This window comes from Amblyomma mixtum, chromosome 1 (assembly GCF_055824585.1).
Source record: "Amblyomma mixtum isolate Tamu chromosome 1, ASM5582458v1, whole genome shotgun sequence".
In the NCBI taxonomy this organism is placed as follows: Eukaryota; Metazoa; Arthropoda; class Arachnida; order Ixodida; family Ixodidae; genus Amblyomma; species Amblyomma mixtum.
In genome coordinates, this window is record NC_143012.1 from 254,402,731 (window position 1) to 254,425,953 (window position 23,223).

The window sequence follows — 23,223 nt, forward strand, 5'->3', positions numbered from 1 at the left end:
GCTCAAAGTGATCGGTGTGTTTACGAATCGCAACGTGCTAAGAGTCTCCGCAATGCACATTGTATTTTTTTACGATTCCGTATTTGATCGCAGTAGTCATTTCACTCTCTTTTTTTTTTCGCCATTTGCGCTGTTGCTTCAGTTCGATGATGACGCTCCTGCCTCATGTTTTTTTTTTTTTTTAGCCATTGACTGAAGCTCTAAAAGACTGTGTGTATCAGTGTAAGGGGTGAGCGCTACACAGCCTTGTCTGCACGACGGAGAGATAAAAAAGAGGACAAGGCGCAGGGGTGGAACTTGGTGCAACCGTAACCTGCGCGGCAGAATATCGGGAAGCCGTTCGGGCGAAGCATATGACTTTTATTTCTTGTCCCTCGTGGGCCGACGTCCACTTCAATAAGCCGAGCCGTGGTCACGTCTCAGGTCCCCAGACCTGGGCCGCCATCACGAGTGTGAATCACCAGACTCAAGCTACTCTCATCGCCCTGAGTCGCCAAAGACGTGAGGTCTTCGAGCCTTCGTCACACCCCGAGCTACCAGACTCCGGGCCACCTATCAGGCCCGGGCCGCCAACCCAGCCGCCTTCGCGACCTTGCGCTTCCAGATATGAATGATGCGCTCTTGTGCGGAGCTTCTGTGGTTTCTTGTAGTATAGGACACCGACCACGTCGCTTGCCCGATGGACGTAACTGCGCGCGGCCTCTCTCAGCCTCTGCGACGTCGCCCTGCCGGATAACCTCCCAGTGCATCGCTCGTCACCATTTCCGTCAAGGACGTGGACTAACGCTGGCAATTTTTATGGTGCCGTGCCTTGTCTTGCTTGGTGGCGCGTTCTTGCGAGTTATTTTTCTGCCTGCCTTTCCGCAACTTGAACCTTTTTTCTCAAACATTCGTCCTCTCTTGTTTCTCTTTGATTTCTCCGAGGCAATATTTCGTTTGAAATTGAGGGCCTGTATCTTTAAATTCATGTAGCGAGGGTTAAGAATTTAGGAATACCGTATATTTCACTTTCTTAGCCCGTAAAATAATTTTATTTTTTCAACCTTCTGAATAAATCACCAAATCTTTAATTTTATCTTCAAGAAATTAGGCCACATATATGCTGATTTAATGATAACTTGCGCGATGATCCTAAATTCCAACGTTGAAAAAAAAAGAAATTTAGAAAGGTAAAAATGTCAAAGATAAGAAGCGTCGACTTTATTACTTATGGACAGTAAGAAAAGAAATAAAAGTTTCAGCCCTCATCATTGTGCTCCCACTGCGAACCTCCGTGGAGTCTATATTCTACAAACATTGATTTCTGCATGTTTTGCGCAGATCCTTGGGATGACCAAACCTGGAGAAGCGTGAGGTCATGCAGGAGCGTTGCCGCCAAGGCTCTGCTCCCTTGACATCGGGGTGCGTTGGTGCGCACCCGATGATCTCGAGAGGTTTTCCGGGGCCGTGGCCGCAAATCGAAGGGTGCCAGCATGATAAAGAGAGAACGAGAGTGATTTCTGCTGTGGCGCGCGCGCATTATATTATTCACTCACTGTTCTGACCCAGAGTAGGTAGTGGGATTCGCAGAACCCTGGTAGCTACGTTTTATTTTGAGTTCAAGACAGGAATAACCTTATAAACGCCGCACAACGAAGCAGTATTTCAAAGACAAAAATTCCTACTGTAAATTTACATTTTCATTCTACAATAACAGAATAACAGAATTCTATAATTCTATAACGCTTAAGAAATTGTAGCCACATTTAGATGGACTAAGCAAGTTTTCTTCCTTGTTATAGTTTTTAATATTGACGTTTCACATATACAGAATGTAAATGCCGCAAAGAGCTTTAATGCTCTGGGCATATTTCTGGTGTTTGTCCTTCTCTTGTCTCGTCTTCCGTTGCGCTGTTTTTTTTTTTTTTTCAATTCTTCAAGCATATAGCTGCCTGCAATGTTTCCGCAAATTAAACTGGGAAATATATAAAGAAAACCACAATGCTTGAAGAATGTTTACTTTCCCCACGCTTCCCGAATGCCATTCAGAGCTTCAGAAGACGTGACAGGCCAGAAAACCTTGCTTCAGCAATGGATTTTGCAGATTAGCTACGGTACGTGAGCCTTAGTGCGACCCACGCGTGGTTGCGCTACGTGATCATGTGACCACCTTTTGCACGTGGCTTGTGCTGCCTTCGTCGTCTTCAGGTGGTGTGCGATCTGGGGTGTAATGAGGATGAGAACATTTATTTAAAGCCACAATGACTTAGATTGAGGGAAGGCTGATCGGGTCCCTAGTCCGGGACATCGTTGGTAAAAGCCGCTGCCCGTGCTCTGGCGACGAGGGCTCGTTGTTCCTCGAGGTCCGAGCTGGACAGGGCCGCCTCTCAGCCCTCCCACGTTGGCTGATTTATTATGTCAATACTATTATTTTCCTGATAAGCCCATACCATAATTTTTTCGGCGCCGTGCAAATTTTATGGCCAGAAGGTGCAATGAGGGGAAAGACGGGATAAGTCGTCCCGACACCCTTTATCTGCCCGCATCTTTTCGGTTCGTGCAATCTTTGCTGTAATCGGGTGGGGCGCGTGGTCGTGCAAACGTTCCAAAATCTCCGAAACTGCTCTCAGAGGGTCGACATAGCAGAGGTGAGAGCCCAAATACACTTGCTGGGTTCAACACACATAGCATGTTATTGGGAAACTGCCTACGAACTCGCGCTGCCCGATAAAAATTGTTAATCTCTGCGCACACATTTGACAGATTGAATGGGAACGCGTGTACACCGACCGATATAATGCGGCATACTGGTATATCGGAGTACTTTGTGTCTATAAATTATGGTTTCGCCGAACGCCTATGTTCCAAAAAAAAAGAACAATTCCGTAAAGCTCACTGACATCGAAAAACACGTGAGCTTTTTCTTGTTCTTTTTCTTCCACAAAATCACCAGCTATTTACCTATACATCTGCTTGCTATTGTTTATTTCAGCATTCTAGTTTCCTGAGAAAGGACTCCACAAACACGCGGCTGCGACAAAGTCTAAAATGCGTCCACTTGCCAGTAATAATTCAAATCCTTTAAATCCGTCAATAATAAAGATAGTGATTGCAACGTTTTCGCGCAGTAATCAAGATATATGCACAAACAAAATTTTCAAGAAAGGTGTATTTTAAAGGGAAATAAAAATTTAGCTCTATATGTGCAATTTTAAATATAGGCAAATAATAGGTAAAACGAGCGTGGTCCATTAGATGGTGAAAGGAGCTTGATGAGAGCTGCAGAAAAGCAATGAAAGGAGAATTCAGCAAAACAACTCGAGTCACTAACCAGGGTTGTGTTTGCCACATAGTAGCCTCTTATTTGTCGCTGGACAGCTCCCGCAGCGCACCTTGTTTGTGAGCGTAAATCTGACGACAAACAGAACGTCTGATACAAGTCAGCAATGATACGCGAAGCCTCACATGCAAAAGGTGCAGGGTTGAATCCCCAGCGCCGCCGGGTATCCACCGGTGATACAGTGGCTATAAGCTTTCCCCTAGCCTGGTGTTAGGCTTATTTAGGGTGAAATGCTTCGGAAATAGGTGTTTCGTCCGATCTTTATTGCAGGAAGACACCCTGTGCCATGGCGCTCTTCGGCCACAGATGCCCTTCCGCCATAAAAATTCATCCTCATAATCATCGACCTGCGATACGCACTACTGCGTGCTTTTTGCCTGCAGTCCAGAAAGTTCAACACATGAAAAGGTTTGTTAAATGTTCCAGTTGCCAGAATCAAAGCTGTACATCCCGTACAAATTTTTCACATACCTACCCTGAAATGACTGTACCGAGAACTAACCTTTAAAAAGCTTTTGCTTAGACCCGTGCATTACTCATTCTCCATAAATGCTATACTCATTATGTGTATAATGATTTCTTACACCCTTCAGCATCCAGCTCTCAGTGCCCCAATTGATTTCAGATAAGCCGCATTCCTCACGTGATCCCCCGTTTCTGAATTTCCACAGCCATCTAAAGAACAAAAAAAAACGTGCGTATTCGGCATTCGGATTTGATAACTTTTGACAAGCATTAATCGACATTCGGATTTGATAACTTTTGACAAACAGTAAATTGTAACCCTTGTAGATGAAAAAGAGACGTGCTATTCAAGTAAAATTCAGAACTGTAATATACCCTATCACATTTTTCTCATGCTCAGAAAGTACATCGGGATTATTTTGTACGGAGAAACGAATGAAGCACTTCAAGCAGCCGGTATGGTTGACAGCACCCTTTGAAATTGGTCGCATTGCAAACAGTGGATGAAAAAAAATACAATACCAGATATAAATAAAAAAATACGTTACACTTCAGTGGTGCTCAATACCGACTCAGAGGCAGAGATAGGAAATGCACTGAGGCTAGGGTATGCGAGCATTTCTGCATAACTGAGTTTGTCGGAAGCGGGCGGAGTGGGTGAGGAAACAAACGCGTTTTAATGACATCCTGGTCGAAATCAATAAGAAGAAATGGGCTTGGTCAGGGCATGTAATGCGAAGACAAGTTAATCGCTGGTCCTTAAAGATAACGTAGTGGATTCCAAGAGAAGGCAAGCGTACAGAGTGCGGCAGAAAGTTAGGTGGGTGGATGAGATTAAGAAGTTTGCGGGGATACGGTGGCCTCAACTGGCAAAGGACAGGGTTAATTGGAGAGACATGGGAGAGGCCTTTTCCCTGCAGTTGGCGTAGTCAGGCTGATGATGATGATGATGAGTTTGTTAGTACGAACAGCGTATTGTGTTCTTCAGGTATATGCGAAGGTAGAATTCGGCTTAGGCTAACTCCAAAAGGTCACTCACCAACCTGATGCGTCAGCTCCTTCCCCGCACGCATTCTTCCCATCGCTACACTTCATATTTGAGTTCTGCTTAGAATTCACTTGTAGGTCAGCGCTTCTAATGCGCAGTGCATGTGGTGCAAATTGAACGAATGATTTAGTGTGCTCTGGACAAAGGCTGTGTTCAAATAACACCAAGAATTGCGCAGGAACATTTAATGTGCATTAAGTTGAGGACAACACATCTCTTACTTCTACATGCATAAAAAGGGAATATAAAAAAAGCAGAATGTGATCCCCAGTAAATCGACAGTGGTTGCTATGGCGACAGTCATGCAACTTAGGGCGGGATTGACTGATGCCGTCTTCACGCCGAGGTGCATAAATTTCAACACAGCCGAGACAACGAGCGAGAGCATGGAGGACGAAACCGATGCATAGTGCGACCACAAAGAAATATAAAACAAATCCTGCTAGATGAAGGGAAACGGAGGGGTGGAAGAAGAGGGCGAGGGTGTAGAGCAACATATGAGGGGATTTGAGCAGCGGCGATGAGTGCCGCAGACGCAGGCGCAGGGATCAATTACTAGTGAAAATCGAAGGCAGGAAACTTCGCGCGCGCATGCAACGGTGAGCTCACACTCATGCCGAGAGACTTCCGTGTGCCTGCTTTTACAGAAATGTTGGGAAGCGTGAATACTCCCTAGCAACGCCATAAGTGCAGTTGTTAGGGGTTGGCCTTCATAGTAACGGAAGCGTACAGTTCGAAATTCAATTCAATTCAATTCAATTCAAGTTTATTACACAGAAAAAATATACAAAGTTCACGGTTAATGAGGCATCTGGATCCTTAGCCAGTGGCTAGTTTCGGATCCATTACAAACTTGTTACAAATCTAGGCAGTTGAACAAGGCTGAACATACAAAAGATATAACTAATGTAATGCAATAAAAATAATCAATTCAACAATAAGGGGAGGTGTATTGTTCTGATAGCATGCACTTTTTTAGAGCAGGTGCAATGTTCGAGATGGACTTAATGCTGAATGGGATGATATTCCAAACTTTAGCGCTGACAAATGCTATGCTTCTACGTCCGATTACATTGTGTGTTGTGGGTAAATTGAGGTTATTGTTGTCAGCGTGTCTAGTGTGACTTGAAGGAAGCTTCAGAATGGAAGAATTGTACGGTATATTCGCTTTAATAATAGTGCTCACCAAGAGCGCTGTTTTGTAATCGCGAATTATACGGAAACGCATGATGTTGAGGTCATAATAGTGCCCTGCCATTCGTTGTAGAGAAAAATTCTTGCGCACAGTTAGTCAAAGCGGGATTATAAAGAGAGTGCGTGGCCGCATTGCGCAGAGTGGCGTGGTGCCCTACTTTGATCAAGTCCCCAGAAATATCTTGTTTCGTTATGACCGCTACGAGTACGCTGGCAGGCAAAGTAGTGCGAGACGAAACAGGGGACTGCATGTGCACACGGACACGGACTTCCAGGAATCTGCGAGCAACTAAATTGGTAGACCATACACGTAATAGGTATGAGATATTTCATTTCATTCCAGATTTCAGCTCGAAAGAGTGATTTACACTGCGATGTCGCAGTTTTGGTGACGAAACAAATGACGTCAGGCGTAGTGTTTCGCTTTCAGCGAGACTAAAAGGTTTTGAATGTCTTAAATTACCAGGAAGTGTAAACAAAGCAGGAAAGTTCTTCGACTGTGAGCAAACGATACAGCCACTGTATTAGCGCTGTGCCGCCGTGTAGAAACAGGCATATAAGTAGGATCAAGATATTAAGAAATAAAAAAATTCAACTTATACCCCAGCAGATACGTTATATGAGCAAGAATACTTCCGCAGTGGTGACTTCGTTGCATGTGCGCTGTATCAGTTGCTAAAGTGATCCTTTAAAGTCAAGGGTCATTTTTCCTAAACCAGTAAGCATTCATTTACTTAGCTTCGTTTACACGTTCATTATTGCTTTGCATAATCTTATTCAATGCTCCACTCTGAGGACCCGACGGCGCCCGAGATAGGAGTAGGGTATGGAGTATAATACTTTATGAAACAATAAAGTTTTAACATGAATAGTTGCCACGAAGGATGCATTTTGATGCAGTTTTTATGCAAGATTTTATCTGTTTCGTAGCATATCAGTGCACGTTAAAGAGGCCCAAGAAGTCTGAGTTAATCCGGAGCCCTAAACAACACAGTCTCTCATATCCATGTTCAGCTTTGCGACATAAAACCACCCCATCATTTAAACAAACTTTCAGGAGACTGAAGTGTGAAGGCGCCTAACAAGAAATCATAATAAATGCTCCACCCAACGACGTGGACCAGGTGAAGCTGAAGCCTAGGCGTCCCTAGCACAACGAAAGGAGCGTACCACAGATCCACCAACCTAAGCCGTACCACTCACCCATCTGCATCTTCCAAATGGCCTGAACTCATCACCATTACAATAATGTCTACCCTTCAGAAGCGTCCAATCCTCATAATTCTACGCAGCAGCGCAACAAAAAAGCGAACGCAACCTGAGGCGGCATATGTGCACGCGAAAAGGACAACCAGTACTGCATATGGGTACGCACTGGCACATTTGTGGTATCACTCACCGTTATCACACGGAAGATTTTTTTTTTTTCTTTCAAGACCAGCAATTGCGAGATGACCGGCCTTGCCGGGAAAATCACCTCTTTTACCCCATAGAGTTTCTTACTATTACCTAGAGGGAAAGCTGGCGCGCCGTCTATGGGAGTTTGCGTGGAGCCCCCTCAAGACCACTTCAGCCACCATGGGCGCTCAAAGCATCATGGGCCGGTGAGCTACCGACTGCACAACTACAACGTTTGAACAAAAATACATGCAAAAATAAACGCTGTTTGATAATAAAAATTCCGTAACATTCAATATCCTGTCTAATGATTGCTACAAATGAGCAGAAAAGCATGTAAATGCAAAGTTTGCCCAAAATAAGAGATGGCTAGCTGTCCTAATGCCCAACTATTGAACACTACAAAAAGTAATATTTGGTAATTAACAGGCGCACATTAAAAAAAACATGTTTTGTAACAACATGTGTTTGCTTAAACACTTTAAAAGGTTTTTAATTGACATTTCGGAAAAAGCCTTTTATTGGCGTCGTGTGCTCTTCCGGTTTTGCTACTATGGCTTTTACACACTGCGTTCGCGCCGAAGTCGTCTGCGCAAACACGAACATTGTTTTCGGATAGAAACATCTTAGTAGGGCTACTTCATGTTCCCGAAAACATACGACTCACCCGCACCAAGTAGCTTACCGGCCCATGATGCTTTGAGCGTCCATGGTGGCTGAAGTGGAGCGCTGCCAGCTTTCCCTCTAGGTAATAGTAAGAAACTCTGTGCTTTACCCAGCTTACATTTTCGGCGCAATTTACACATTGCGATTACAGCTTAGCCGGAGAAGGTTATATTTCTGCCCAAACCTGCTTATCTTATCTTTCGCTTTTCTTCCCAAACCGATAAGTAGAAACCTTATCACCTGTAACAATATGAGAATATCTTATAAAGGTGCTGCCGTAGATTATAATCACCATTTCCTCGCGCCATGCAGCCCAGACGCAGTTTGCTAATTTATCAATGCGTTAGGTACCCATAAAACCAAGACTTGTCTTTTCAGGTGCACGAGGGGTATTCTCGACGTTTCAGGCGATCCAGGCTTCATGTCTACGGCAATGTGCTTGAGGTTCACTAGATTTTTTACGCGTATAAATCTGTAAACAGCACTGACGTTCTCCTCACACAATTCTGCCGCCTGGCGCCTGCTTACCTCATTGTTTCTTTAGGGCTGTTCGGCCCTTTCTAGACGAGAGTTTGACAAAATTTTGCCTCGTCACGCATAACACTGGTGGCGACGCGCCCTACTCCATCCCCTTCGGGGTGCTTCCCCGCAATGCGTCCTCCCTAGTTAGTTACCTTAACTAAGAAGAAAAGGCGCCTGCATCGCAGCGATACGAGCGCCACAAACGGCGTGATTTGTGCGCGTGCACGAGACACCTCTTCTTTTGGCTTCAGAACTAGTCGCCTCCGGATGTTTCGGCACGGCGCTCTATTCTCCGTCAAGTAGGCGAGGCCTCGTGAAGACATTCCCCTCAACTCGTCCCGTCCGGCTACGGAGCATCTTCCTTGCCCTAGCGTGAGCGAACGTTCGCTCGTAACCTTGCGGGGGAGACGTATGACCTCAATTTCTTTGCGTATTTTTTTGTTAGCTGGCAATGTTATTGTTGCAGAAATAAATACCTTGTTTGTGTGAGCCCGTGTCATCGTTCGTTTCTTTCTCTTCAGAGCAAGGCCCTCTGTGGTCGACGTGCATTCGGCAGCGCTCACAATCACGGTGTGAGGTCGGTGGTTTTAAATGTATCAGCCACGGTTAAGCGGGGAAAACATATTTACGCCCCCAGTTACGACACCACATAGTGAAAAAATGAACGATGACAGACAGTGTCAAGGAAAAAATTCCAAGACGTTTCAAAACTGCACACGGGCTCCTTGTTTACTGCGGGCATTAATATTCTGCACTTATTAAAGTACCCAAGGCATAACGAAATGATCGTTGGTACACTGCAGTCATAATTCTGGTTCCTTGGATGGCACTGATCCTAGTAGTAATCGTGAGGGCGGGCCTTTCTCTTCCGCTCAGACGTTGGCATCGTTCGAGTCGATGTCATGCTTGTGCGTTTGAGCGTGTTCAGCAATGTCGTTCTTCTCTCGGTTACTATTCCCTATGTGGCGTAAGTGTCCTCGGAACATGCACTTTTCGGTGAAGTCTATATCGCTGCCGCCGACGCATGGTGTCGTGTGTTTGTTAGCCTGTGCGTGCGTTACTGGCAAAACAGTTGCTGACGCTTAATAACTTGTTCCACAGCTTTGCTATAATGAATGTGCGACAGGCATTTCGTAGTTTGAAAGCACACGCGTTTGTTCTTCGCTCGCTTCTCTCGTCCCTAGGGAATGTTTTACTTCGACTTTATCAGTGACCGTAAATTTGTTCGGCCTCTTCCTAACTTTAAAACCCCGAAGAATTGGTTCTCTGGAAAGCGAAACGTCGCCCAGAGTCCACTGCGGCCGCTCAAGGCTTCCATATTTGTGCACGTTGTTTTCAAATCACGCTTAATAGGCGTGTGCTAGTATTCCATTTAAGTCTCTGCTCCAGATAGCAACAAACTTAATGCCAGCAGAAACACAGATGAGCCAAGATATCTGAAATTCGATGATAGAATTTGGAAAGGAGCCGCTCTTGGCCGCCGTCACATATGGAGTGCGGAGCAATGACTTGAGGCAGTGTCTAAGTAGAGATGTTTGTAGTCGCACTCGTGAAGTACTATCGCGTTCAAAAATTTACGGGGAGACGGCTGTGCGTATAAACATTTAAATGTCAAGGTACGAGGGGACGCGCATGCTCTAACCGCTCGTAACAATTTGGGTGGCGAGAAAGGCTTGTTTTTCCCGAGAACACGAGTCACGTGATATTTTGATCGCGATAGTACTTAACTCAGTGCAGGTATGACAGAGGCGAACGATATTTAAGCGAAGTCATTCAAAAATTATTTTTCAGAACGTTTTCCCAAAGGAGAGGTTTAACTTTTTTCGCTGACGTTCTGATATTCTTAGTAAGCACCTGAACTTTAAGCCGACATTGTTTTGCCTTATTCCAAACTAAATACAATACTGCCTCTACTTATGATCCGAACTACTGCCAGTTCATTTGAGACATCGCCTTCCAGCTATCCTGCCATCTAATAACGTCGAACAAAATCCATGCTGACAAGTGAATAGCATCGTGTGGCGCTCGCAATCGAAATTAATAATAAAGCAGAATGTAATACACCATCTGTTGCAAGGGCTAATCCTCCGTCTTTCATTTTCAGGGACGCCTATCCAGCAGCCGACGTTCGCTCGGTTGGAGCGATGGTGAGGTGAATGTCAATACCTCATAACGCAACTTTCATTTCGAAGTTGCTGTGACAGCTGGAGCAATATTGTGCCGAACATTTTCGAGACAGGCGAACTTCGTATTGTGCCCACAGTCGAGACCGCCAAACGGATGTCAATATCATGACCGAGTGTCTTACAGCTTGTGATGTTTTATTCGATGAGAATTAATCGGAATATAAGAAATATTATCTTCGCGAATATTTCTATCCAGTTCGACCGCAGCATAAGACGCGGATGTAGAAAGATCTCGGCAAATGCCATTCATCCCTAGTTTTAGATCGGCGTAACGTATTTGCTGCATGCACAGGTCAAGTTTGATGAAAGAAACTACTTCGATTTCTTGAGAAATAGTTTGGCGGAAGCCATAGCACCGACTATAAATTCATCCGAGTTGACCGCTCTAAACGTAGCTTCTGGCATTACTTTTGCAGCGCTAACTACGGCTTAGAAAGTGCCTCAGCGCTGTTCACGCCGAAGTAATAAAGAAACAAAGAGCTCTTAAAATAACTGATCATGCATGGTAGGCTTGAGGACACAACTGGAACGCCTTGAAGACAAGCGTTCGGCAGTGCGAAAGCTGCATCACAGAAAATAATTTTTTTTTTTTTCGCTTTTCGAGAAGAAAAAAATGTGTTCTTCCGCTCTTACTTTTGTCTCCTCTCATCACAATGATGAGCAATATTTCGGGGATATTCCGAGAATGAATGCTGCTGTCAAAAACTGCTGTCTCGGAGGTCTTCAATTTTATTACTAGAAGCCACTGGAGCTTTATAGGTAGCATTTAGTGAAATAAGTGTGTTGAAGTTCAGCGAACCACTGACCGGCATATATTAACCTCCGCGGAAGTTTGCGGTTCTCCAGTATTGGACATCTTTATCTCAAAGTTTTTCGAAAATTTTCCCGCCTCGACTGCTGGCTCGTCTGAAGCAATTAAAACTGCGCACTAGCCTTGCATATTGCTGTAACTATTTTCTCATCAGTAGTTCGACGGTAGTACTTACCTGATTCTGCCCCACATGAGGCAAACCCTACGCCGTCTAAGAACTTTCGTCTAAGAACTTTCCCAAGAATATCTCTTTGTGCAGACAAGACTGAGCCTGTAAGTATAGCGGAACCGGCAGTAATATACTGTTTCTAGCACTAACGAAAAAGACAGACTTCATTAAACCAGTGGACAAACTTTCTCACTTTGGTATAAAAAGCGTAGTATCACGAGCGCGCATTTCAAGCCGCAGTCCAGCCCAATTTGGAATCATGCATGCATCAAAGTTAATTTACTTTGCGTTTCTGCGATGCATTTATGCGCCAAATATGGCACGTGAGAGCTTTTTTACACAAAGTGCATGAGTCATAGTATTCAGAGGCGCCAGTACGTCATGCGTCCTTAATTTCTTAATCTTGCTTTGTGCATACTTTAGCGGACCCGTGTATATTGCTGCTTCTAAACTTTATGATCATTAGAGGAAGCAATCTTACAGCATCTGCTCCAAAATATTGCTACGGCGAAGAGAAACTAATTTCTGCAGCGTCCAGAGGTGATGCTGCAGATACGACCCGGCTCCAAAATCCTCGTTTAGTTCTTCGTGCCCCGCGCAATTTACTGACCATACAAGTCGATGGCGTTCCCGTCTCTGCTCTGGTTGACACGGGCGCCCACATTTCTGTGATGAGTTCCGACCTACGACGCCGCCTCCGCAAAGTACTGACGCCTGCTCCTACAGCCGTTCTTCGAGTTCCCGATGGCACAACGTCCCCAGTCCTCGGCCTGTGTGCTGCTCGTGTGACGATTTCTGACCGCCAAACCACCGTGCTCTTTACCATTCTGAATCAGTGCCCTCATGACATTATACTCGGCCTTGATTTCCTTAGTGAGCACGCAGCCCTTATTGACTGTGCTACAAGTGTTGTTCAGTTGGACCTACCGTACCTCTCAGAACCACCTGCCCCAGTTGTGCACCGTCTCTGTACTGCCGAGTTCACCCGCTTACCACCTGAAGCCGCTACTTACGTATTGTTTAAATCTGTTCCACCTCTTCCTAACGGCCAGTATATCATCACCCCTGTCCTTGATTTGCCCGTCACAAAAAATGTTGCCCTTGCCCATACGGTTGTCGCAGTCTCGGCAAACAGCGCGTGGTTACCTGTTCTCAACTTCAGTACGCACGTCCAGACGCTTCCTCAAGGCATGTGCCTCGCCACGCTGTCCCCTACCGATGAATACGTGATCTCTGCAGTCACAAATTGTGTATCGTCCTCTCCGGACGGTCATGTCACAGCTCTTTCGAGACCTGACCACTTTGCCGATATGATCGCTTCAGATCTCTCTGCCGACCAAGCCGAGGCGCTTACCCATCTTCTGGCATCTTTTCAGGACATATTTGACTTCAATGACCGCCCTTTAGCTCGTACGACTATTGTGAAGCATCGTATCAACACTGGTGACGCCACTCCTCTGCACCGCCGGCCTTATAGGGTGTCCACTTCCGAACGCCAAGTGATACAACAGGAAGTCGAAAAGATGCTCGCTAAGGGTATAATCGAACCGTCGCCCAGTCCTTGGGCCTCTCCAGTCGTCCTTGTTAAAAAGAAAGACGGCAGTTGGCGTTTCTGCGTCGACTACCGCCACCTGAACCGCATCACAAGAAGAGACGTCTACCCACTCCCCAGGATCGATGACGCTCTCGACTGTCTCCACGGATCTCAATACTTTTCTTCCATTGACCTTCGTTCCGGTTATTGGCAAATCGCCGTTGACGAGAAAGACCGCTAAAAGACAGCTTTCGTCACACCTGACGGTTTATACCAGTTCAAAGTGATGCCGTTCGGACTTTGTAATGCACCAGCTACTTTCGAACGGATGATGGACTCACTCCTTCGCGGATTTAAGTGGACTACGTGTCTTTGCTACCTTGACGATGTTGTTGTCTTCTCGCCCACATTTGCCTCGCACCTTGAACGTCTCAAGAGTATCCTGACTGTCTTTCGTACGGCTGGGCTCCAGCTCAACTCGTCCAAATGCCAATTCGGCCGCCGGCAACTCACCATTCTGGGACATCTCGTCGATGCCTCCGGTGTACGTCCTGATCCAGCTAAAATTGCAGCGGTGCAACAGTTCCCTCGCCCAAATTCTCAGAAAGACGTGCGCAGTTTTCTTGGGCTGTGCTCCTACTTTCGCCGTTTTATTCAAGATTTTGCCCTTATCGCTCGTCCCCTCACTGACCTCCTGAAGACGGACACAGACTTTACCTGGGGCTCTGATCAACAAAATGCGTTTTCCACGCTTGTCCGGCTGCTGACATCATCCCCGATTCTGGCACATTTTGATCCCGCGGCCCCTACTGAACTCCGCACGAACGCCTGTGGCTACGGGATCGGAGCCGTGCTGGCTCAACGCTCCCGGGGCCCACACCACGTGGTTGCGTATGCTACTTGAATAAACAGCGCGAACGAAGACGAGCACAAAAGACAAGGAAATGGACGACACAGCGCTGAACCTGCTTTCACCTGCCGAGCGAAATTACTCCATTACGGAACGTGAGTGCCTCGCTCTGGTTTGGGCTGTAGCTAAATTCCGGCCATACTTGTTCGGGCGTGTTTTTTCTGTTGTCACAGACCACCACGCCCTATGCTGGCTGTCCTCGCTGAAAGACCCTTCTGGGCGTCTTGGCCGCTGGGCGCTACGCCTTCAGGAATATTCGTACACTGTCGTGTACAAGTCTGGACGTCTCCATTAAGACGCTGATTGCCTGTCTCGGTACCCTGTCGAGCCACCTGCTCTCAGTGACACCGACGATATCCCTTCCCTGTTTGGCATTTCTGATCTACACAACATCGCCGAGGAGCAGCGCAAAGACCCATATTTGCAAACCATCATCGAGGGTCTCAGCTCTGGAAGCTTGAAGCGCTCCCTGCAGCTCTTCGTTACTCAAAATGACATTCTCTATCGCCGCAACTTCCGTCCTGACCGGCCCTCACTCCTTCTAGTCATTCCCCAGCAGCTGCGGTCTTCTATAATTGCAGAACTCTATGACCTGCCTGCAGCTGGCCACCTTGGTGTGGCCCGAACTTACGACCGCATACGGCGCCGTTTCTTTTGGCCTGGATTATACCGTAGAGTCCGGCATTACGTCACCAACTGCGACCTTTGTCAGCGCAGAAAGAAGCCTTCGGCACCACCTCCTGGTCTTCTGCATCCTATAGACGTGCCTGTGGAGCCGTTCCACCGTGTAGGGCTCGATCTCCTCGGACCATTCCCGACCTCGGATTCCGGAAATAGGTGGATCGCAGTAGCCACAGACTATGTCACTCGGTATGCGATCACCCGTGCGCTGCCTACGAGCTGCGCGACCGATGTCGCTGACTTTCTTTTGCACAGTCTTATTCTACAACATGGTGCCCCTCGTCAATTACTCAGAGACCGCGGACGCTATTTCCTGTCCAGAGTTGTCGACGACATCCTGCGTTCGTGTTCTACCAAGCATAAGATTGCCACAGCATACCACCCACAGACAAACGGGCTAACCGAGCGTTTGAATCGAACATTAACAGACATGTTGTCTATGTACGTCTCCCCCGACCACAAAGACTGGGATCTCGCCTTGCCGTATGTGACGTTCGCTTACAACACCTCCAGGCATGACACAACTGGTTACTCTCCGTTCTATCTCTTATACGGCAGACACGCCGTCCTGCCATTGGACACACTCGTGCCATCCGCTGACCGTCCCGTCACCGCCTTCGCCCGGGACGCCATTGCTCAAGCTGAAGACGCTCGCCAAATCGCCCGAACTCGGCTCCAAGCGTCCCAACAAGCGCAGAAGTCATTGTACGATAATCGCCATCGTCATGTCACCTACGAACCGGGGTCGCTCGTTCTTCTGTGGTCTCCTTCTCGTCGCGTCGGTCTCTCTGAAAAACTTTTGTCTCCCTACCATGGTTCTTATCGTGTTGTGCGTCAGGTCACCGATGTCACGTATGAAGTTGCTCTTCATACACCTGCATCCTCTTCATGTACACCACCCACCGACATTGTTCACGTTATGCGCCTCAAGCCCTACCACGCCGCTCCTCTACCACCGGCCTAACGCCGGGACGGCGCTCCTGCCGCCGGGGATCATGCTACGACGAAGAGGAAGTGGAAGTCGAAGTAGTCTCTCGCGTGAAAGGGTCGCACGAAGAAGAGGTTGTTGGTGCTTCCTGCTGGCGTTGGTGCTTCCTGATGCTCGCCGCAGGGAACTATTCACCGATTGCTTGTAAATAAATGTAAATAGTATTTCCCCGTAACAATATAGGTAAAAATTATGGTATGTTTCTTTTCTTTGATTTCTTCGATTTGTTTGTATCGTATTTTAAACACCATTTCTTTACTTCTGCATGAGAGCTATTAGCGATATTGGCGGATATCTAACGCTCGCATGAAGACAAATTTGAATGAAGACAAACTCGCATGTTAATGATGTTTCTTGTGTAAAAACTTCAAAGCTTCTTTTCAAGCTGCCAGTTGAGCATTGTTTAGTGACTCCTCCTGAATCCATGCCTTTATGGCGCTATAGACCATCACCGCCATCAGCCTGACTACGCCCAGTGAAGTGCAAATGCCTCTCTCGTGTCTCTTCAGCTAACCATGTTCTTTACCAGCTGCGGCCAAGGTAACCCCGCATACTTCTTAACCTTATCCGCCACTTAACTTTCTGCCGCCCCCTGCTACGCTTGCCTTCTTTTGGAATCCTCTCCGTTACCCTTAAGGAGCAGCTGTTATCTTCCCTTCCCATTGCATACCCTACCCAAGCCATTTCTTCCTCTTGATTTCGACTAGGATGTCATAAACCCGTGTTTGTTTTCTCACCCACTTCACCCGCTTCCGATCTCTTAACGTTACTATAATTTTTCTTTCCATAGCTCACAGCGTTGTCCTTAACTTAAGCTGAACCCTCTTTGTTAGCCTCCGCGTTTCTGCCCCATAGGTGAGTACCGGTAAGATACAGCTGTTGCATACTTTTCTCTTGAGGCTTATTGGTAACCTGCCATTCATGATCTGATAGAATCTGCCATATTAGCTCCACCTCACTCATATTATTCTAGTCATTTGTCTCTCATGATCAGGATAAGCGGTCACTATTTGCCCTAAGTATACATATTCCCTTACTACTTCCAGCACCTTGCTTCCGATTGCGAACTGCTGTTCCTTTGCTAGACTGCATAAATTAATACACAGATCAAGGCACACCACCATGTCCAACTCATGACTGAATACATTAGAATGGCAGCCAGCTAAGCCAAATAAACACTATAATTTTGCACAATGATGATACCTGATACTTCAGCATTCATAGCGTTTACACTACAGCACTTGGCCCATTTGCTTCACATTGTCAGGCGCAAATGGGAACAACCGAATGACAAAAAATGATGCCGAAGGAACACCAATACTATGCGGGAGCAGATGATCGCCTCAGAGAAAGTACCACCGTGCCGCGCCCACGCGCGCTCTCGGACTGCAGCTACTATTTTCATAGCAACATTTCTGTGCATTTTCTCAGTGTCGAAAGAGTTACTTAGGCGTGGCGCTGTGGGTCCATTTCGGAAGAGTGCCCAAACTTCTCGCCGGCTTTCTCGGCATCTCGTACTGCACCGATCCATTCTTTCTGGCGTTTCATCCCCAACATATATTGTTAGCGCAATGATCACTTTCTTACGGGGTGCGATACACTGAGTAGTGAGTTTGCAGTGGCCCCGACCGTTTTGGTTCATGGAAAAAAACTGTGGTTCCCTGGCTCTAGCAGCACTCTTCTCAATTTGGTAAGTCTTGAACTTGTGCGGCTAGCGCTGTCGTGGAACAATAGCGAAGAGAAGATTCGCTCTTTCTTCAATGAGTTACGTTACTGAGATGGAGTTGAAATAATAAGTTCGGATATGCAACAAATACACCTAAAAGAAAATTCCCATGGACCCCTAATTCCCTTGTGTGCTGGCAATAGGTTAGCATTAGCAGTTGTTGGTGTCTTAATTGGAAGTAACGTCACTTGCTGTTTGCTGACGTCACTTTCGACCAGCCAATAGGTACGCATCCGTATGATGACGTGAATTTCTTCCAGCCAATGGGTATGCTCCGGTCTGCTATGACTATTTCCGTCCAGCCACCAGGCGAATTTTACAACCGACGACGCATTGTCGCCACATGGAGCTTCTAATGCGGGGGCATGAAAACAAGAAACCTGCACACATTTGAACTGTCAGTAGAAGACGCAGTGCCTAAAAGGTAGGTGCTTCAACAACCAGGCATGGTGGTAGCATTCGTGTGCACGCCCAAAATTTTTAATGCGGATAATGCCGTCACCAGCGTATCACGAGGCACATTTCGAAAACTGATTGCACTTTTTACCAGCGGTGGTTGACTGGTCCTTTAGCTGTTGCGGTACGTTGAATTACTCGGGTCTCGAAATGACCGTAGCGAATGAACTGCGAAAAGCTCTTAATCGCGAGCTGCTTAAAATATAAAAGCCTAATGATCCTAGCTACATGTGTAACGTCGTTGAAATATTTATTGAGTCAGCCGCCGCGGTGGCTCAGTGGTTATGGTGCTCGGCTGCGGACCCTAAAGACGCGGGTTCGATCCGGGCCGCGGTGGTTGAATTTCTATGGAGGCGAAATTCAAGAGGCCCGTGTACTGTGCAATATCAGCGCACGTTAAAAAACCAGGTGGTCGAAATTTCCGGAGCCCTTCACTACGGCGTCTTTCATAGCCTGAGTCGCTTTGGGACGTTAAACCCCATAACACCGAACCATTTACTGAATAGGAGACAGTATATAGAGGGTAAAGACAAATAAGGATCGAACAGAATAAAGCATATTGCGGTTTCCCGTGAAAACCTAGGTTGCCCAATGGAAATGGTTCATAAAGAAATTAAAAAAATTGGGGTCATTGCATAAAAAAAATGCCGACTGCGGCTCGCCGACTGCACTCGCGTGGACCGCCAAGCTACGCCCAGCATAACAAAGTAATGAATGAGAAGTTTCATTACTAGAAAAAGCAGGTCGCAGGGATGCATAAAAAGGAATAAATAGGTATCTGTGAGGGCCCTTCATACTTGAAGATTTTTTTCAGTAGAACTCCTACTGCCGCAACAATGGCTCCATTTGTGCGCGGAATATGCATCGCGGTAGAACAGGCGGAGAGACGGGTCCGCGTGATGGAGCACAGGTCCAGCGACTGCGCGTGATAGCATTAAATAAAAAGACATTCACATCGCGCCCCGAGGCATTTCAAAACTTTCCGCAAACACCACAAGTTTGCCGTGAGAGCGGACGAGTGGCACATCTAGCGTTCTCACACGACGGGCCGCACAAAGGCTCCTCTTTTGAATAGAGAAGCGAGAAACGTGGCAGTGGTGCTTGTAGTCCTGGCAGCTCATTCTGGAGCCGAAATAATTGGATGCGTGAAAATAGTTTTCTTTCCCGCGCCCTGTTGAGGCTCAGAATGAAGCGCATGGTTCATTCTAGAGGGCGCGTCATGTGGTATATCATTGTGGCGCAAGCGAGCACCAAATAATGCTGTAAAAGAAAGACGGCATTCGTTCTCTTCGTAATAACTAATAGTATGTAGTGTTAGAAACTCATGGTCAAAGTCTGTGACATGACCTGTGACAGATCAGCTTCGTTTACAGGGGAGCTTATAAAATGCTGTCAAGAGGAATCTGTTTCCTTGTAGACGATGCTGCGCTGCTCTGGGGGCGAATTTATGGAAGCAGAGGAACACTAATCTTATCAGTTATGCTTGAAACAATTCTTTTTCAGGTAGTCGTCTGATCAATAAACAGGAATGATGAATGAAATTTCTAGCCTTGAGAAAACGGAGTGAACCGAATGATGTTTTGTTTGTTCCGATCTTAGACTAAACCAAATCAAAAGAAATCTAACTGATCATTCTTCAAGCTAGTCAACTGGTGTAGAAATCAGGCCAAGTGTAGTCCACAAAAGATTAAGAAAAAAACGCTAGCTAACTGACCAGAAAGGAGAAATTCTCCCATATATAACTTACGTTAAGTGATTTTGTAACATTAAAAAAAACAAACGCGTCTCGGCATAGACGTAGCTTAAATACGTTTTCATAAATAGGAAAATTTTGCGAAAAATGTGAGCCAAGAGGCTCAACTCGGAAAAAATTTTCCCCTTATTCATCTTAAGTTAAATGCGATTTAGATGTGCTAGCACATTTGCCCTTGTTTAAGATTGAGGCAAAGGAAATGCGATAACATTCGCTTCAGCGTCTACTGCCGCACGCCATTGCTTCTCTCCAACAATTACAGGCGCCCGTTTCAGACGCATTTTATTTTGCTGAGCCATTCTGATTCATTTTCATTTTTTGTGAGTCATCCTTTGTCCTGTATCTCTTTCCTCTGCCATTCAGGTGGAGAGGACGATTTACCTCCCTCTACCTTCTCTATTCGCTTGTGGAGAGAGGGAAATATTGTAAGCATAACCTGCCGCAGTTGGATGGTGAATGTCGCATTCGGATATAACGGATCTATTACTAATTACCGATGTTGTGCTAACACACTAAAAACAAATTATAATTCGTTACTTTCTTGCATGCAAGCCAACACATAAATTCCCCTCACTTGTCCTCTTTCTCTGTGCACAGAACTGCGAAACATATTGGTGCTCATGGTCTTTATATTATACACTGTCTTGGGTAGACATAACCTTAACGAAATCAATAAGGGGCGACAGATAGTTTTAATGAAAGCCACTATGAGACCTATTCTAGCGACAGGTAGAAATTTTTATACTGTGATTTTTGGGAACGTTCAAATAAATAAAAAAAGCAAACCATACTCATACACCTGGTGGTGAATTCATCTCCACGTTCAAGAAACATTAAATGAACCAGCGGCGCTCCTCGCTAGCACTTCTCGCACAGTGCGGTACCGACCTCCTTAGCGGGTTTGCGCGCTGAGAATAGGTCTTGCTCAGAAGGTTACGCTTCCGTGTCACCGTCACCCCAGCGGTATATCATGACACTTTCCGCGACTCTTGTCCTCGCTGTTCCGCACCTGTACTGCACCACACCTGTACTGTACCGCACCACATTTGCACTGGACCTGCCCCTCTTTGCGCGCTCTCGGGCAGAAGCGCCTGCTCCGCTACGGAACGCTCCCAGGTCGACCACCGGTTGTAGAAGACAACTTCTGGTCCGCAACACCGGAAGTTACTGGACTTCCTTCGAGAGTCCGGAGTATATCTTTATGTGTAAATAATACTTCATGCCTACAGACAGGCTGTCGCAAAAAAAAAAAAACAGAAAAAAAAACTCTCTGCAGGAGTTCTCAAAACGGGCGCTCACAAAACCAGCTGGACGGTTAACAATAAGTTTTAATTTGCACGCATCATTCCAGTTGTTCTCGGTGTATCCAGGCTTGCGACTAGAAATAAAAATATTCTACACGGCTTTTAATAGTTAAGAGATGTTCGTACGCACAGGTTGAAGCGGTGTGGTTGAGAACACTTTAATCGGAGAACACTTTAATGATCAGGGAGCATAATTGTTGCTTTTTATGCGTTGTTTTCGTCGAGACGCGTTCGAGTACGAAGCAGGAATCATCAAGCCTTTTATTGTGGAGGGCGAACAAACTGCCCCTCACTTTTTTCTGCCAGTGCCGATAGAATTTACCTCAAGAAAAAAAATATATCGCCTGTGAATGCTTCCACTATCAGTTCTTTCTTTTCCTCACGCCCGCCCGCGATGAGCTTAACCATCCTTGCAATAAATGTTAAGCGTTGCTCGTAAACTGTTGACATCGCTCTGCGTATGTGCCGCAAATAAAATACGAACCACTGGTACAGACATCAACACGCATTCAGCCAGCCAACAAAGTTCTGCTCTAAAAACAGAGTGTCTCGTTATTACCCTCGCACCAAAGCTCTCATTCATGCTGTTGCATGGTTGGAGGGAGCAACCATGACAGCGTAACTTAAACGATCTTCTCAAATAAGGAGAAAATGCATAAATTGCTCCCCATTCCTTGAAGGACCCCATTTTGTCCTAAGTGCCCATATGCGGCGTACTCAAAGGTCGTTTGCCTCGTAGCTAACGAGAGCTCTAGACGCGGCTCCTGTGATGGCGATTCATTCCCACAAACAGCTTTCCTCACCTCGTAATGCGAGCTTACTCGTCTAGGTGAAACAACATTCCATTCAATGGGGACCTTTGGGATAAAACAATGATGGAAAGAATACTTTAATCCAGAAGCGCATAAAATAAAGCCATGCCTTTTCAGCGCAAGAAGTTTCGCATGCGCGAGAAGGTAGTGGATAAAAAAGAACGCTGCCGTGAGTCATTTTCACATGGGAGCTGTTTTGACAACTCATTGTTAAGAGAATGGCATGGAACTCTGATGTTACTAACTGTTACATGAGTATATTGTTAGCAATAAAAGATCATCGGGGCGTTGTTACACTTTTTTTTCAAGAAAAGCTTCGGCGCGGCAGACGAGGACAAAACGTAGAAAAACACCACAGAGCGCCAACTAACAACTGATTTTATTGAAACCCGCATCAACGAATATATGTTTTGCGCTCATCAATGACAAAAAAAATAAAAAAGATAACATGCAGTGAAGAGAGCATTAGGCACAAAATGATCAGCAGCCATGGCACGTGTGACACTAGCGAACATCGTCATGCCCCAAATCTAATCATTATGATAGGAATTCTAATTCTCTGTTGAGAAGCGTCACAGATGGATTGCTCACGCATGTGTTTGTCCCCGAACGAAGGATGACTGCTGCTTCAAAAATTTCTCTTTGAAGCTTGTCTTTTCTGCGGCCTAAAATAACTGTACCGCTGAAGAGCGGGAAACAGCCGCATTCTTTGCAGTGCGCCGGCAGGGGCTCCCCAGTGCTCTTCTTGAGAGAGTTTGATTGTTCTCTTAATCTGTCATTTATGCACCTGCCGGTTTGTCCAACATAAAACTGACCACAGGTGAACTTCATTTTGTAGATCACGCCTACTGCACATGGGATGAAAGGATTTTGGTGTTTTTTGCCGCAGACTATCCCGGCCGCGGCGGCTGACTTTCCATGAAGGCGAAATCCTAGAGGCCTGTGTGCTGTGCGATGTCAGTGCACGTTAAAGAACCCTAGGTGGTCGAAATTTCCGGAGCCCTTCAATACGGCGTCCCTCATAGCCTGAGTCGCTCTGGGACGTTAAACCCCTAGGCACAATGCACATTGCCGTTTCATTTCGCGTCATTAAGGCGGGATTTATGGCAACACGAAACATGCTGTCGAACTCGCTTTGCAAAGTTCCTGTATGGTCGCCCGAATTACCCTCTTCCTTTCAGTAACAGTCTTGTTTACTTGAACATACCATTACTACTTCGGATTAGAAACTGCGCATATCATACTTATTTTGGCATTTTTGACTGGGAGGAGATGGCTGCA